Consider the following 14365-nt stretch of genomic DNA (forward strand, 5'->3'; position numbering starts at 1 on the left):
GACCCCAGTTTGATGGCAGCATTTCCCCCTCTCATCTCTAACCTTTAGAGAACAGCCACCATAGCGCTCTTTATGGAAGCTGGGCTTCCTTCCCCACTGCATTTCTCAAAGCCTAAGTGGAAGGTATATCCACTGGACCATTCTGGGAGACATAGTTAGAGGTATCTGAACAAGTATTGCATAATAAATCCACTTAAGCATGTCATTTTTCCAAAGCCTTTGTATCCCTTCATCAGTATACCAAGAAGCTTATGAAACTTCAAGTTCATTTAGTGTAAAGTACCTTTAACTCCAGGTTTAGGGCCATTTGCAGCCCCTCGAGCTAACACACTGATTTCAGAATCTCTGCTTTGTGCACTTAAATAAACTAATTTCTGAGGGTCCAACAGTATATTTCTTCTTCCCTGGTCCAATACAATTTAAGATCCATTCCCTTGCACATTACTGAGGTTCTGTCAATGTGTACTGACAAAATATTGCAATTCTCGAGGTGTGTATTGACCTCCTTGTGAGTCACACTTCATAGCTTACCTCCTGGGGCTTGCTGAGACTTGAGGATCAGTAGAATTTAGGGGTTCAAGGTCCCCAGCTTCATGGGAATCTGCTCCCATATTCCTATCGCAAATTTTAATTCATATTCCTTCTCAATCTGTGTCCTAACCTTAATATAAGAAACCCTGCAAAGTTGAGAATTCAACTTGTGTTGTCATTCAGCCACCCAAAGGATTAAATTCATGTTTGGTTTTCAGAAATCTTGGTCTTGTGGTCCAGGATATCCTTATCTTTCAGGACAGTTATAAATCCTTAAGCTCATCAGTTTCTTTTTCCCCCCACATTCTTCAGTGCACTTAGAAGCACTCATTCACTCCCAAACTTTTTTATTTTCACTAAAATCGTCCTTGATAGCAGTTAGTTCACTCAAATCCTTGCCTTGTGTTGACACTTGATTACAGATGTCTGCAGGTGATACTTCAACTAAATCTTCTGCATGTCATAAACTACCACTGTCTCCTTTAGTCTTGTCTCTTTAACTGTATCAGGAAATCAGCTCCAGATAACCCAAAGCTAATTTAGAGAACCATCCCTAAGTTTCTGTTCCCTGGAATCACTTTTAGTTTCAATTTCTATATCAGTCAGGGTTCAATCAGGGGAAAAAACCACTGTGAATAGTATGGAATATGGGATTTATTATAGGATTTAGACCTTACACAATTGTGGGAGGAGATAGAGAAGTTTCTGGAAAGCTGGTGCCTCTCTGTCTAGTGGAGGCCTGAGGCCACTGAAGTCAGTAGGTCCAGGAGTTGAGAAGAAAAGCTGAACGTGAAGCAGGGGAGACTGGGGACAAATTGGGATTACATCTATCTCTCAGTGCCTCCAACTTAATGTCGCAGGTGACCTTCCCTGAGTACCTGATCCAGGACGTGGAGAGGACAGAAGAGGAGACTTGGAGGGAGCTGGAGAAGCTCTGGGCCCAGCTGCTGCCCTGCTCCAAGAAGGTGAACCAACAAGTCAAACTGTAACAATGTAAGTGAACTGCCGCAGGGCACCCTGTACTGACCTTTAGACTTTAATGGCTGCCGCTTTGCTTTGGAGAGTGAAATCTCCTGCAAATTTCTCTTATGTCAAAATGTAACCTACAGGAATTCTTGGAAATAAAGCTCCAATTTAGCTAAATTAACAAAGTAGAAAGCCACCATAGAAGGGGTTGAATTTGGAATTGGTTTTGGAAATAGAGCTAACAGCAGTTGTCGATAGATTGGATTTTTTAGATGAGTGATAGATGAGTACTTGCACATTTTTTTGTTTGGACAATTTTCTTTAACTTGAAATTTTGATTCCTTTTTTTGAGTAAAACAGGCTCTTTACTCTTGATAAGGTTATTTCTTTTTTTTAACTTTTTATTTATTTTTACTGAAGTATAGTTGATGTACAATATTAAGTAACAGGGATACAGCATAGTAAATCACAAGGATTACTTTTTTTCTTGCATCTGTAGTGGAAACTTTAGCAGTAGACATTAATTGCTCCAGGTATGTCATATAGATGCATCATTTTTTTGGCAATGTCAATGCTCTCATTTTTAATACAGATTATGCTCTCATTTTAAATTATGCTCTCATTTTTAATCTAGATTATGTTCTCTCTCTTGTAATTATATAATGGTTTTGATAATTCACCTTTCATAGCTCTAGGAGTACTTGAATACTGCCCCAGTGGGTTGCCATTATCTTCACGTCACTCTTCAGGGCATTATGGTTTCCTTATTAATTCAAGATTAATGATTGGTCCATAGCTTCAAGAATTGGGCCCACCTTCTGCTTGTTGAAGCTCTTTCCTCCAGTGACAGCCAGGTCACCCTCTTTTCCTGATTTCCTTCTTGTCTTCTCAGCCTTTTTTGCCTGCCCTTCCTTTGGTTGTTTCTCTAGTGTGGCATCCCCAGGGTCCTGCCTTTTATTTTTCTCTCTTTTGCTCTCCAAGAAAGATAAATTTCACTATATCAGGAGATGGTACCACTTACTCTGGTGGCTTGCAATCTACATAACAGCACCTGCTATTTGTCGAGCAGCTATTATATGCCATGTGAGTTACTAATATATATAGTCTTTAATTTTAAAAAACCCTGCAGTCTTTTGTAAGAAACCCTTGTTGTGGGTATTAATTATCCCAATTTTCCCAGTGAGGAAACTAAGGCTCAGTAAAGTTCAGGATTTTGCTCAAGCCAGTTAGTAAGTGGATTTGAACCAAGGTCTGTCTGACTTGTAAGCTATTGTCATAACAACTACGATTTACTGCTGCCTAAAGATCCAGCTCAGATCTCCTCATTATCAGACTTTAATATCCAGTGGCATGCAGGAGAGACAGTACCTGAATGTACCCTATCATTTCAAACTTAATACATATAAATCCATTCAATCTCACCAACCATTCCACCAATTCCAACCCCCAACCCCATCCAAAAAGTACACACCTCCTCTGGTATTCCTTATTCTTTTCGAGGTAACAGTCTCCAAAAGTTTCTGAATCTTGAGACATCTTGGGCCCTCCATCTCCTGCACTGCCCGTACCTGGTTGCTTACCAAGTCCTCCAGTGTTGGGGTCAGAGGTATCTCTGCATCACTGTGGCTCCAATGTCATTTTCCACTTCCTTCCTGAACTCTTGCCACTGTTCTTCCCATTTCACAATTGGCTCTCTATACTGCTGCCAAAATTATCTTCTGAAAAAAAAAATCAATCTGTTCCTGTCAGTTTGCTTTAAAACTTTTGACTCCATTTTGCCTACAAAATAAATATGAATCTCCTTGGTATGCTGCCCAAGGCCCTTGATGATTGGCTTGGCCTATGTTGCAGTCAACTATTTTTCACACATATACAAGTGAGTACTTTTCAGATGGATTATAGATGCCATATAGATGCAGAAAATATAAACATTTCCAAACTCGACTGAATTCATTTTGACTTTTTATCATTTTGACTATACTTTAAAAAGCACAACTATTATCAGGTGGAGATGCATTTTTACATTTGGTAGGAAAGGTATTCTCATATTATAAATATCGGGAAACCAACTAGATTAGATTCTCATGAAATATGTCTTCCAGGTTTCAGAGTTTATTTCAAGAAACTTTCTTAGCCAAAGTTAGTAGAAAGATATGGACTCTAAGTTCAGGGGTGTACTTGGACTGATAAATTTGGTTTTCTATGTATATTGGGGGGAGTAGAAGGGGGAAATTGTAAGGTAAGATGGTGGAGGTAGGATGGTGTAGGAATACAAGCCCTAAGGCCTATAAAAAGCTGGGAATGATTTTATCTTCATTCTCAATAATTCAAATAAAAATTTTAAATGCCCCTAGCTTTTTAAAATGACTCCAAAAGGGGAATAAAGGCAGAGTTGGGAAAGGACATGATTTAGTAATATAGGGATGTCATACTGTGAAACTCTGTCTTCTATTACAATCTGTGATAAAAGGGAGGATGAAAACTATTTTCCATTCTAATGAAGCTATGGTTCTTCAGCACCATCCCCAAGACACTGTCTTGTGTGGTCAGTCTCCCACTGGTAAAGCAGTGTGTGGAGAGAGTGGGCTGTGGGTTCAGACAGGTTTGAGTTCCAATCCTAGGCATTCTCTCTGACCTTAAACAAATCAAAGCTCTGAGACTCTCTTTTTTGTTCTTCAAATGGGAATAAAATACACATTTCAAAGTAATGGTGAGGTTTCTATGAAGTAAGGTTGATCTGCAGGGAATTTATACAGGTTCATTTGCTTTCCCCAGTGCCATGCTTCCAGATATCTTCTATATGTTTAGTGCTTCAATCTCTGGGTGTCCTTGGAGCTGATTCAGTCCACTTGGTGGACAGATATGGAAACTCAAGAGGTCTTATAGGTTATCTGCAGCTGTATGACCGGGTTCCTACCCAGTGTTTCTTCCCCTTCATTGATTTTATTCCAAGTGATGAAGAAACCAGATGACAGTGAAATAATATGGAGATAGAAAATTGGCTTGGAGGTAGCAAATATTCAAGAGCCTACTTAATGTCAGTGCTGTGCCAGGAGTTGGTGGACAAAGCAACCCATTTACCTGAGGTGCTCACAGACTGGCAGCAGTGACACAGACGTAACCCAAGATCTGCAGGACAGATTAGACTGGAGTAACCATAAGTGAAGTGCCAAATGCTGCAGACCCAGAGGAAGGAGGGATGCATTCTGTCTGGGGACAAAGTAGAATGGCATCTAGAGTCTGGGGCACTGTGTGTGTACGTATGGGGAGGGCAGTCTACCAGCTCGCCATTCATTAATGCAACACAAATCTGCGGAGGAACAAATCTGTGCCAGCTAAGCACTGCATCCTGCTACCAGATATGGGAATAGGAGGAGAGAGAACCTACCGATAATGTACAGTCATGGAGTGGGGACAGGAATAAGATGCAGGGGAATGTAACAATGCTAGGCAATAATTTTCTCTAAAAGAGATGTGAACAGAAGCAGAAGCAGCATTATGTACAGTGCAGCAAGCAAGGCAACCTCTGAATGGCTGGGAGGGGCTTGTTATTCTCTGCGGAAACCCCTTTTACTTGGTCACACTTCTTTTCTGACAGCCAGGTGCATAAATACAGCTTTACCCCTCACCCTCTCCCTTTTCTCTGCTCCTTGCTTCTATTCTGTACACAGCTCCCTCCTACCCATCCCCCTTTTCCTCTGGACTGCTGGTCTGAGGTAGCATCTGCCTAGCACAGCAGGGGCTCCACCCCTTTGAAGCCCTGCTGGAACCCTGCAGGAGTTGGGTAACTTGCAGTCTGAACTAATGTATCCAGACAAGCAGAATGCAGAGGAGCCAGGGGCGGGGGGGTGGGGGAAACAGAGAGCAGGCTGAGAACAGCTGAGGGCTGCCCGCAGCCCCTGTGGTGCAAGTCCGCATCTATTTCTGCATCACATCTCTCTGTACAGTTTTGAGTTATCTATAATCAGAGAGTAAGTCAGTGGTGTTCAAGCTTGGTTGGTCATCAGAATCTCCAAGGGAGCTTTTAAAAGATGCAATCATCCAGGCCACACAGAGACCCATAGAAGTGGAATTCTTTCTTGGAGATCCAGTGTGAGAACATTTTACAAAGCTGTACAGGGGTTACTTATGATGTGCATTTAGAGCTGAGAATCATAGGAATTAATTCAATTTTCTATAGACTTCTCATGGAAAGTTATTTTTGTGAGCTACCATTAGGGGAAGCTGACAAACCAGCTCCTTTCACATATGGAAGAGTGAAGCTTAAAGATTGTAAATGGCTAAGAAAATTGAAATTTCAAAAAATAAGAACTTTAAATAGTTTTTAATATTTCCTGTCTTAAGTTTGTTGCAGACTTATGGGAGTAGTTGGGAAGTCTTCTGCTTAGATTCTCCAGTCTGGAAGGGTTTGCAGGCTATCCTGGCCCAGGTGTAAGATGTCTTTTTTTACAAAAATAATTGTGGTGACGCCTGGATGTCAAATACTAACTTTCATCCCACAATGATAATAACAATGGCTGACATTTTTTTTTGGCCATGCCATGCAGCTTGTGGGATCTCAGTTCCCTGACTGGGGATTGAACCCAGGCCATGGCAGTGGAAGCCCAGAATCCTAACCACTAGGCCACCAGGGAACTCCCTAATGGCTGACATTTTAAAAGCTCCTACTGTGTGCCAGATGCTCTGCTAGAGCTCACTAATTCTCTGATTACTTCTAAACCCACAGCAGTCCTGGAAAGTTGTTAGATGGCTTCCACCTGACAGGTGAAGGAACTGAGGTTTAATGTCACCCAGCTTGTAAGTGATAAAGCCAGGATTCTAAAATGTGTATCTCTGATTCCAGAGTCCAGAATCTCAAAATGAGAGCTTATGAGAGAACAAAGCTGGGTGGAGAGGGCTGACCAAACAGGAGGCAAAACTCAGAATGCTTGTGTATGTAGATCAAATATGGCTGGTACTAAGGAGGCTGGAGCAGGGGACATGATGACTGAGACAAGATACGGTTATACTTGGCAATTTACCTGTTCTTGGTTAAGACTCCTCTCTCTTTAGCAGAAACAGTTTGCCTGGAGGTGAACCTTGACCTGTGTTCCAGTGAGTACAGTCAGGTGAGGAGGAGTTGACCCTGACGGTATAGCATTCCATTGAGATGCCAGTGATCTATCACTTGAGGGAGGGGGTGGATGGACTTTCTAACTTTCCTTGGTCCACCAGAAGAGTTCTCAAAAATCCTCTTGGAGCTCCTGAGCTTGCTAAATGACAACCTTTCCTTCATTAGATTTTTCGTGAGCACCTCCATATGCCAGGAAGTTTGCTAAGCATTGGATTGTGCCAGTGGTTCCAGGAGGAAAAGCGTGCTGGGAGATGGCAGAGGAAAAGTGTACTTTGGGGGTATAGGGTGTTCTGTGTGAAGGAAGGTGGAGATTGGCTCTAGGCATGTTCCGTGGGGGCTGGATAGGTAGCTGAGCTATGTAATCAGCTACCTGTCTAAAGAGTGTGCAAAAGAACACCTGACTACCGTTGGGCACTGGGCAGACACATAATCGTAGGGATATACTTGCAATCTGGAAGTATAAGCCTAGGGGGCTGGTTAGCTCAAGTTCAGTTAGGTTGAATGTAGCTGAAGAACTGGCTAAAATGAAGGCCATAGTCATGTTTTCCTGGGGCCTTTGAGATTGGGAATAGTGGAACATACCTGTATCAGTTTCTCTAGAGAAACAGAACCAATAGGAGATTGTGTGTAATTATACGTAAAGAGATTTATTTTTAAGGAACTGGCTCATGCAATTGTGTGGGGGATGACAAGTCTGAAATCAATGGGGTAGACTAACATGCTGGAAACTCAGGTAGGACCTCTATCTTGAGTCTTGAGGAAGAATTCTTCTCCAGAAACCTGTTTTTGCTTCTAAGGCCTTCAATTAATAGGATGAGGCCCACCCACATTGTCAAGGGTAATCTGCTTTACTTAAAGTCAACTGATTGTAGAAATTAATCACACCTACAAAATTCCTTCAGTCAACCTCCAGACTAATGTTTGATCAAACTGGCTGTCATGGCTTAGCCAAGTTGACAAATAAAATTTAACCATCACAGCATCCTTAGGCTGCCTGCAGGTAGGAGTCAAGGGGTGCTGTTGAGACGAGACTCATTATGGACGTAGTGTCATGGTAGCCCTATAAACTGGATTTGCAGCCATACATGGACAGCAGTGGCCTTTTTAGGGTGGCAGGGAGGACTAGCAGCCTGCTTTTGCTTCTCAGCTGTATAAACTTTCCCTAGAGAAGCCCTCTAGGCTCTTACCATTTCAGGACTTCCCCCAGATAGATGCCAGTAGGGCTGCCAAGGAAAAACATTCTTCTGCTGCCTGAACTGGGCCTGTTGCTGCCAAGTTTTCAGATTAGAGTTTTTCCTGGGCTGGGCAGTTTCCTAGATGGGATTTCTGCTACGCCTATTTGAATGCTGGGAATATAGCAAAGGGTGAAATTAAACTACCTGAAGGCCCTCAAATGGCCCAAATCACAATCAGTCAGTCTCAACCTGATCCCACAGGAACTTCTGGAGCATCAATTATACCCACAGAGTTTATCCAGCCTTGAGGAAAAGAAGCAGGGCACCCCTACTTCTACTTCAGTCAGTCATTGTCTTCAAGGCTTCCTGGAAGAAATATAAACCCCCAGCCACTTCCTGTACTCTGCACAGGTGAGGTGGCTCTGGTGCCCAAGGTCAAGCCTCTGGAGAAGGTCACAGGTGCCTGCTGTTAGCAGCAAAGCCCTCTGAAGCTGGGGGATTAGATCACGGAGCTGCTAGAAGAGATCCAAAGGGGATTTTAATGGGGCACTAAGAGTTTCCATACACTAAATAAATGGTCATTATCACTATTTCTGGGTCTGCTTTAGTTGCTAGTAGTCTGCATGAGGTGGTCAGGGGAGCCTATTTTAAAGTTTCTGCTTTAAGGACTTAGAGCCAGCTTTGATCATTGATAATACTTAGCAAATATCCAGAACTGTGGAGAGTCTGAGATGTTTTCCTCCTACTTGCAAACTAACAAGTTAGCCAGACAGTTTCATGGATGTGGGCAGAAGATATGAGACCCCTGGATCAGAGACAAAGGATTTAATTACAGTAATAGCAGTAGCCAAGCATCAGCATTTTCTTGCAGTGGTTCCCTAAACCCAGATTCCTACAGGGCAGTGAAGAGGGCTAGGTGACAACTGCATGGGCAGTGAGTGGGTTGTGTTACAGAGAAGAGCCCTGAGCTTAGAGAACCCGAATCTTTTATAATGGGAAGTAAGAAAAACCTCCCTTTGCTCTAGAGGGGGAAACTGTCTTCATTTCTCAACTGTTCACTATACAAACATTCTTGAAAAGATGGCTTGGTTCAAAGGCAGTCAGTGCCTCTGCTTGCAAGACCTGCAGAAACATGAGGGACATTTGGATAACCATCTCCAACAGCAGTAGGTGCAGAGGCAGGGAGACCTTTGGTATCTGCTTTCTTCCTTTCTGGTTCTGAAAAGTATTTTTGGAGAAAATCCTTTCCCTGATGCACATGTGTGGGCTGTTTTTGTTTTACCTCTGTTGACCTTGATCATTTTCAGCAACTCTCAAAATCTTTTAATTTTATTTTTCCTTATTTTCCTTTGTGGTTATTCCACATATTATCACTTCATGATGTTATGACAGGAAACTTACCTGACCTCTTTTGATTTCCATATCTGAAAACTAAGTAAGGTGGTCTAAATAGGCTCTAAGGATCTTTCCAGACATGGGGTTTGAAGCCTTAAACATATATGAGATATTTGGGAGCATGGTAATTTTAGTAACAGGGAAAGAAAAAAAGACATTAATACCTACAAGAACAACTTAATTTCATTTAAAGTCATAATGTTGTACCATGGATCTGTTATTTGTGTTATAGATGAAGAAATTGGGACTCAGAGAAGTGACTTGTTCAAGGTCACAGAGCTACCAAGAGTGTTGCCAGGATTTGAAGCCAAATCCATTTGAATCCAGAGTCTGCTTCTTCCAGTCACCACATTCTGATTCTATAATGGGAGACTGTCCAATACGAGATGGTGTCCTGGTGATGCTGAAGAACTAGTGGCTTCACGAGGGGGAAAACTGTTTCCATCCTCCCTTCTTATTACAGGACATTATGGAAGCCTAAATTGTATTATAATTCAGGTGGCTTTACTCCAGTTTCCTTATTGAAGTCTACCTAAGGAGCCAGACTTGTTTTAATTGAATTATTGAAAATAAAGTATAGTATCCTGACCTATTTATCGGTATATAAGCCCTAGACTAATCTCCTTTCCACCACCCACTGTCACCCACACTATATACATACATGCTTATGTATATATACATGCTTACGCTGTTACAAGACCAAATTTATTGTTCAGCCCATATATACCGTTGTTCTCAAAGTCTACATCCTTGGAATGCCCCTGCCTTTAAAAAGTTACTTAGCGTGAATAAGTGCTGAAAGTTGGAAAAGTACTTAAAAAAACATAAATCTAGTTGACTCTCAACTTTTTAAGTATGAGAATTCTTTTTAAACGTCAGAAAATTGCAGCTCCACATGATAATAGCTATACATTTTTGTGTTCCATTGATTGAAAAATACATGAATAAAACTAGTATGAATTCAGTAAAACTTTGAAATGAGTTTTTTATTTTCTTCATCTCAACAGCATCTGTATCCATCTGAAAAATAATCACTCATATATGTGTGAGAAATAGCTGACTTCTAGGGAGGCTGGGCCAATTGGTAAGGGCCTTAGGGACATAACAAGAAGATTTGAAATTTATTCTGTAGGCAAAATGGAGTCAAAGAGGTTTCAAAGCAAGGTGGCAGAATTCAATTGATTGTTTTTTCTGAAAGATAATTTTGGCAGCAGTGCAGAGAGCCAAATGGCATAGGAAAGACTAGTAGCAGGAGGTCAATTAGGAGATAGGCGATGTTAGGAGCATCAGTGATGCACAGGTACTCTGGCCCCAGCACCGGAGGACTTGGTGACCAGCTATGTGTGGGGCATGCCAGAGAGGGCATGGCTAAGAATATTTCTAAATTTGGAAACTGTGTTGGAGGGTGAGACCATGAGTGAAATAAGGAATATCAGAAGACAAGGCTTTTATTAATTTATTTGTTTTGGGGGATGGAGTTGGAATAGGAGAGGATATAGATAATATTGAGTTAGATTTTATATATACATATATAATCTCTGTGCTTGTATATGTACATACACACATAAACATATATACATACATAAAACATATATAAAAGTGAAGTGTGGGCTACAACCAGATGATGTCCATTAGGCCGCTAGACATATGGGTCTAAACTGAGGCAATATAACTTGAACTTCAGGTAACAGGCAACCATCTCCAATGATGGAACAAGTAGAGACCTAGGGAAAGCTTGGTTTTGTTCTCAGTGGAAGGGTGTATTCTTGACCTCTCTTGGGAAGAGAACAAACTTACTTCTAGTCAGTCCTCATCTTGGCCCTTGTTGAAAGAGTTGAAATTTCTGGGGATTCTGTATATTATACCAAGTACAATTTCCCCCCAGGTGATTCGACTTCAAGGGCTACAAGAGGGGTAATTTTAGTTCCATTGTTTAGTTTGGATTCTCTTGAAGCAGAGACTGAGACAAGAATTCTAGTTTAAGCAGGTTATTTGGGAATTTCAGGAAACACTGATATGAACAGGAGAAGTAAAATAGGGGAGGAAAAGCAACTATAACATAATATTAAGTGATCTGCTATAGTGGGAGACTAGAGCTTAATCCCACAAGGACCTTCTTGGAAATTATGCAAATACATGCCCAAGGGATGAGACAGCTGGGCTATTTATCTGCCAACTTCAAGAGTTACTGGTTGAGGGTTACTCCTAGGGGTGTTAAGTCCTTTGCATTTTTCACCTGCCAGAAGCTTAGGTAAGAAGCCTATTGTATTTCTGAAAAAAGTCCCCAGGCAACAAGAGGCAGATATTGGCAGTTGGAAGGCATCTGGAGCCCACCTAAAGGTCTGAGAGATATGGGAGGGCACTGACTGTGTCTGCTATCCCCTGTCCCAAGGGAAGAGATCATACACACAGGCAGCAGGAAGGTACCCCTAGACCTCTAAGAGCTTGACCATTAAAATCAACAGGAAATGTAGAAACAATACAATCTTAATTGAACAGGAAGGGAAAATATCACTGTAGCCCAACTGATTGGGCTAATGTGTTTACAGGAAGCTGGAATAGTCATCAGGGAAATACCAGCCTGGAAAAGATGCAAGATGTGTGGGAGCTGCATTGCTCTGGACCCTGAGTGCCTTTATTAGCAAAATCAGTTCTCCAGTGACTTATATCATCTCAGCGGTTTAGATCAAGGGAGGGCAAACTTTCTGTGAAAGGCCATATCATATTTTAGGCTTTGTGGACCATACGGTCTCTGCCACAACTACTCATCTCTACCATTGTCTTGCAAAATGGGCATGGCTGTGTTCCAGCAAAGCTCTATTTATGAACACAAATTCAAATTTCATATAATTTTGATTTCTAACAAAATATTAATTTTCTTGTTATTTTATAACCATTTAAAAATGTAAAACTAAATATTTAATCTGTACTTCATACAAAAACAAGTGGGGGAGGGGGGTCATATTTGGCTTATGGGCCAAATACTAATACTAATACTACTACTAATAATAATTCACTGACCCCTGCTGTAGAAATGAAGGCAGATGAATACCTCCGTCTGTGATAACTTGAAGCCCTTGGTCATTTCTTTTTTTTAATTTTTGAATTTTATTTATTTATGTTTTTATACAGCAGGTTCTTATTAGTCATCAGTTTTATACACATCAGTGTATACATGTCAATCCCAATCACCCAATTCATCACACCACCACCCCCACCCCACCGCCGCTTTCCCCCCTTGGTGTCCATGCGTTTGTTCTCTACATCTGTGTCTCAACTTCTGCCCTGCAAACCAGTTCATCTGTACCATTATTCTAGGTTCCACATATATGCGTTAATATACGATATTTGTTTTTCTCTTTCTGACTTACTTCACTCTGTATGACAGTCTCTAGATCCATCCACGTCTCAACAAATGACCCAATTTCGTTCCGTTTTATGGCTGAGTAATATTCCATTGTATATATGTACCACATCTTCTTTATCCATTCGTCTGTCGATGGGCATTTAGGTTGTTTCCATGACCTGGTCATTGTAAATAGTGCTGCAATGAACATTGGGGTGCATGTGTGTTTTTGAATTATGGTTTTCTCTGGGTATATGCCCAGTAATGGGATTGCTGGATCATATGGTAATTCTATTTTTAGTTTTTTAAGGAACCTCCATACTGTTCTCCATAGTGGCTGTATCAATTTACATTCCCACCAACAGTGCAAGAGGGTTCCCTTTTCTCCACACCCTCTCCAGCATTTGTTGTTTGTAGATATTCTGATGATGCCCATTCTAACTGGTGTGAGGTGATACCTCATTGTAGTTTTGATTTGCATTTCTCTGATAATTAGTGATGGTGAGCAGCTTTTCATGTGCTTCTTGGCCATCTGTATGTCTTCTTTGGAGAAATGTCTATTTAGGTCTTCTGCCCATTTTTGGATTGGGTTCTTTGTTTGTTTAATATTGAGCTGCATGAGCTGTTTATATATTTTGGAGATTAATCCTTTGTCTGTTGATTCATTTGCAAATATTTTCTCCCATTCTGAGGGTTGTCTTTTCATCTTGTTTATGGTTTCCTTTGCTGTGCAAAAGCTTTGAAGTTTCATTAGGTCCCATTTGTTTATTTTTGTTTTTATTTCCATTACTCTAGGAGGTGGATCAAAAAAGATCTTGCTGTGATTTATATCAAAGAGTGTTCTTCCTATGTTTTCCTGTAAGAGTTTTATAGTGTCCGGTCTTACATTTAGGTCTCTAATCCATTTGGGGTTTATTTTTGTGTATTGTGTTAGGGAGTGTTCTAATTTCATTTTTTTACATGTACCTGTCCAGTTTTCCCAGCACCACTTATTGAAGAGACTGTCTTTTCTCCATTGTATATCCTTGCCTCCTTTGTCATAGATTAGTTGACCATAGGTGCATGGGTTTATCTCTGGGCTTTCTATCTTGTTCCATTGATCTATGTTTCTGTTTTTGTGCCAGTACCATATTGTCTTGATTACTGTAGTTTTGTAGTATAGTCTGAAGTCAGGGTGTCTGATTCCTCCAGCTCCGTTTTTTTCCCTCAAGACTGCTTTGGCTATTCGGGGTCTTTTGTGTCTCCATACAAATTTTAAGATTTTTTGTTCTAGTTCCGTAAAAAATGCCATTGGAAATTTGATAGGGATTGCCTTGAATCTGTAGATTGCTTTGGGTAGTATAGTCATTTTCACAATATTGATTCTTCCAATCCAAGAACATGGTATATCTCTCCATATGTTGGTATCATCTTTAATTTTGTTCATCAGTGTCTTATAGTTTTCTGCATACAGGTCTTTTGGCTCCCTAGGTAGTTTTATTCCTAGGTATTTTATTTGCTTTGTTGCAATGGTAAATGGGAGTGTTTCCTTAATTTCTCTTTCAGATTTTTCATCATTAGTGTATAGGAATGCAAGAGATTTCTGTGCATTAATTTTGTATCCTGCAACTTTACCAAATTCATTGATTAGCTCTAGTAGTTTTCTGGTGGCATCTTTAGGATTCTCTATGTATAGTATCATGTCATCTGCAAACAGTGACAGCTTTACTTCTTCTTTTCCAATTTGGATTCCTTTTATTTCTTTTTCTTCTCTGATTGCCATGGCTAGGACTTCCAAAACTATGTTGAATAATAGTGGTGAAAGTGGACATCCTTGTCTTGTTCCTGATCTTAGAGGAA

General features: G+C 40.8%; 2 long non-coding RNA genes across 2 annotated transcripts in view; both read left to right on the top strand.

Moving 5' to 3' along the window:
* Positions 1-1450, top strand: part of LOC133096241 (uncharacterized) — a 66233-nt gene extending 64783 nt beyond the window's left edge. Inside the window, exon 3 of the long non-coding RNA XR_009701757.1 lies at positions 1392-1450. This is a non-coding gene — a long non-coding RNA (uncharacterized LOC133096241). The remainder of the gene's footprint in view (positions 1-1391) is intronic.
* A 6-nt stretch (positions 1451-1456) lies between these two features.
* The window catches only part of LOC133096242 (uncharacterized), a 41281-nt gene continuing 28372 nt past the window's right edge, over positions 1457-14365 (top strand). The window contains exon 1 of the long non-coding RNA XR_009701758.1: positions 1457-1524. This is a non-coding gene — a long non-coding RNA (uncharacterized LOC133096242). The remainder of the gene's footprint in view (positions 1525-14365) is intronic.

The sequence above is a fragment of the Eubalaena glacialis genome, chromosome 8 (genome assembly GCF_028564815.1).
Source record: "Eubalaena glacialis isolate mEubGla1 chromosome 8, mEubGla1.1.hap2.+ XY, whole genome shotgun sequence".
NCBI lineage: Eukaryota > Metazoa > Chordata > Mammalia > Artiodactyla > Balaenidae > Eubalaena > Eubalaena glacialis.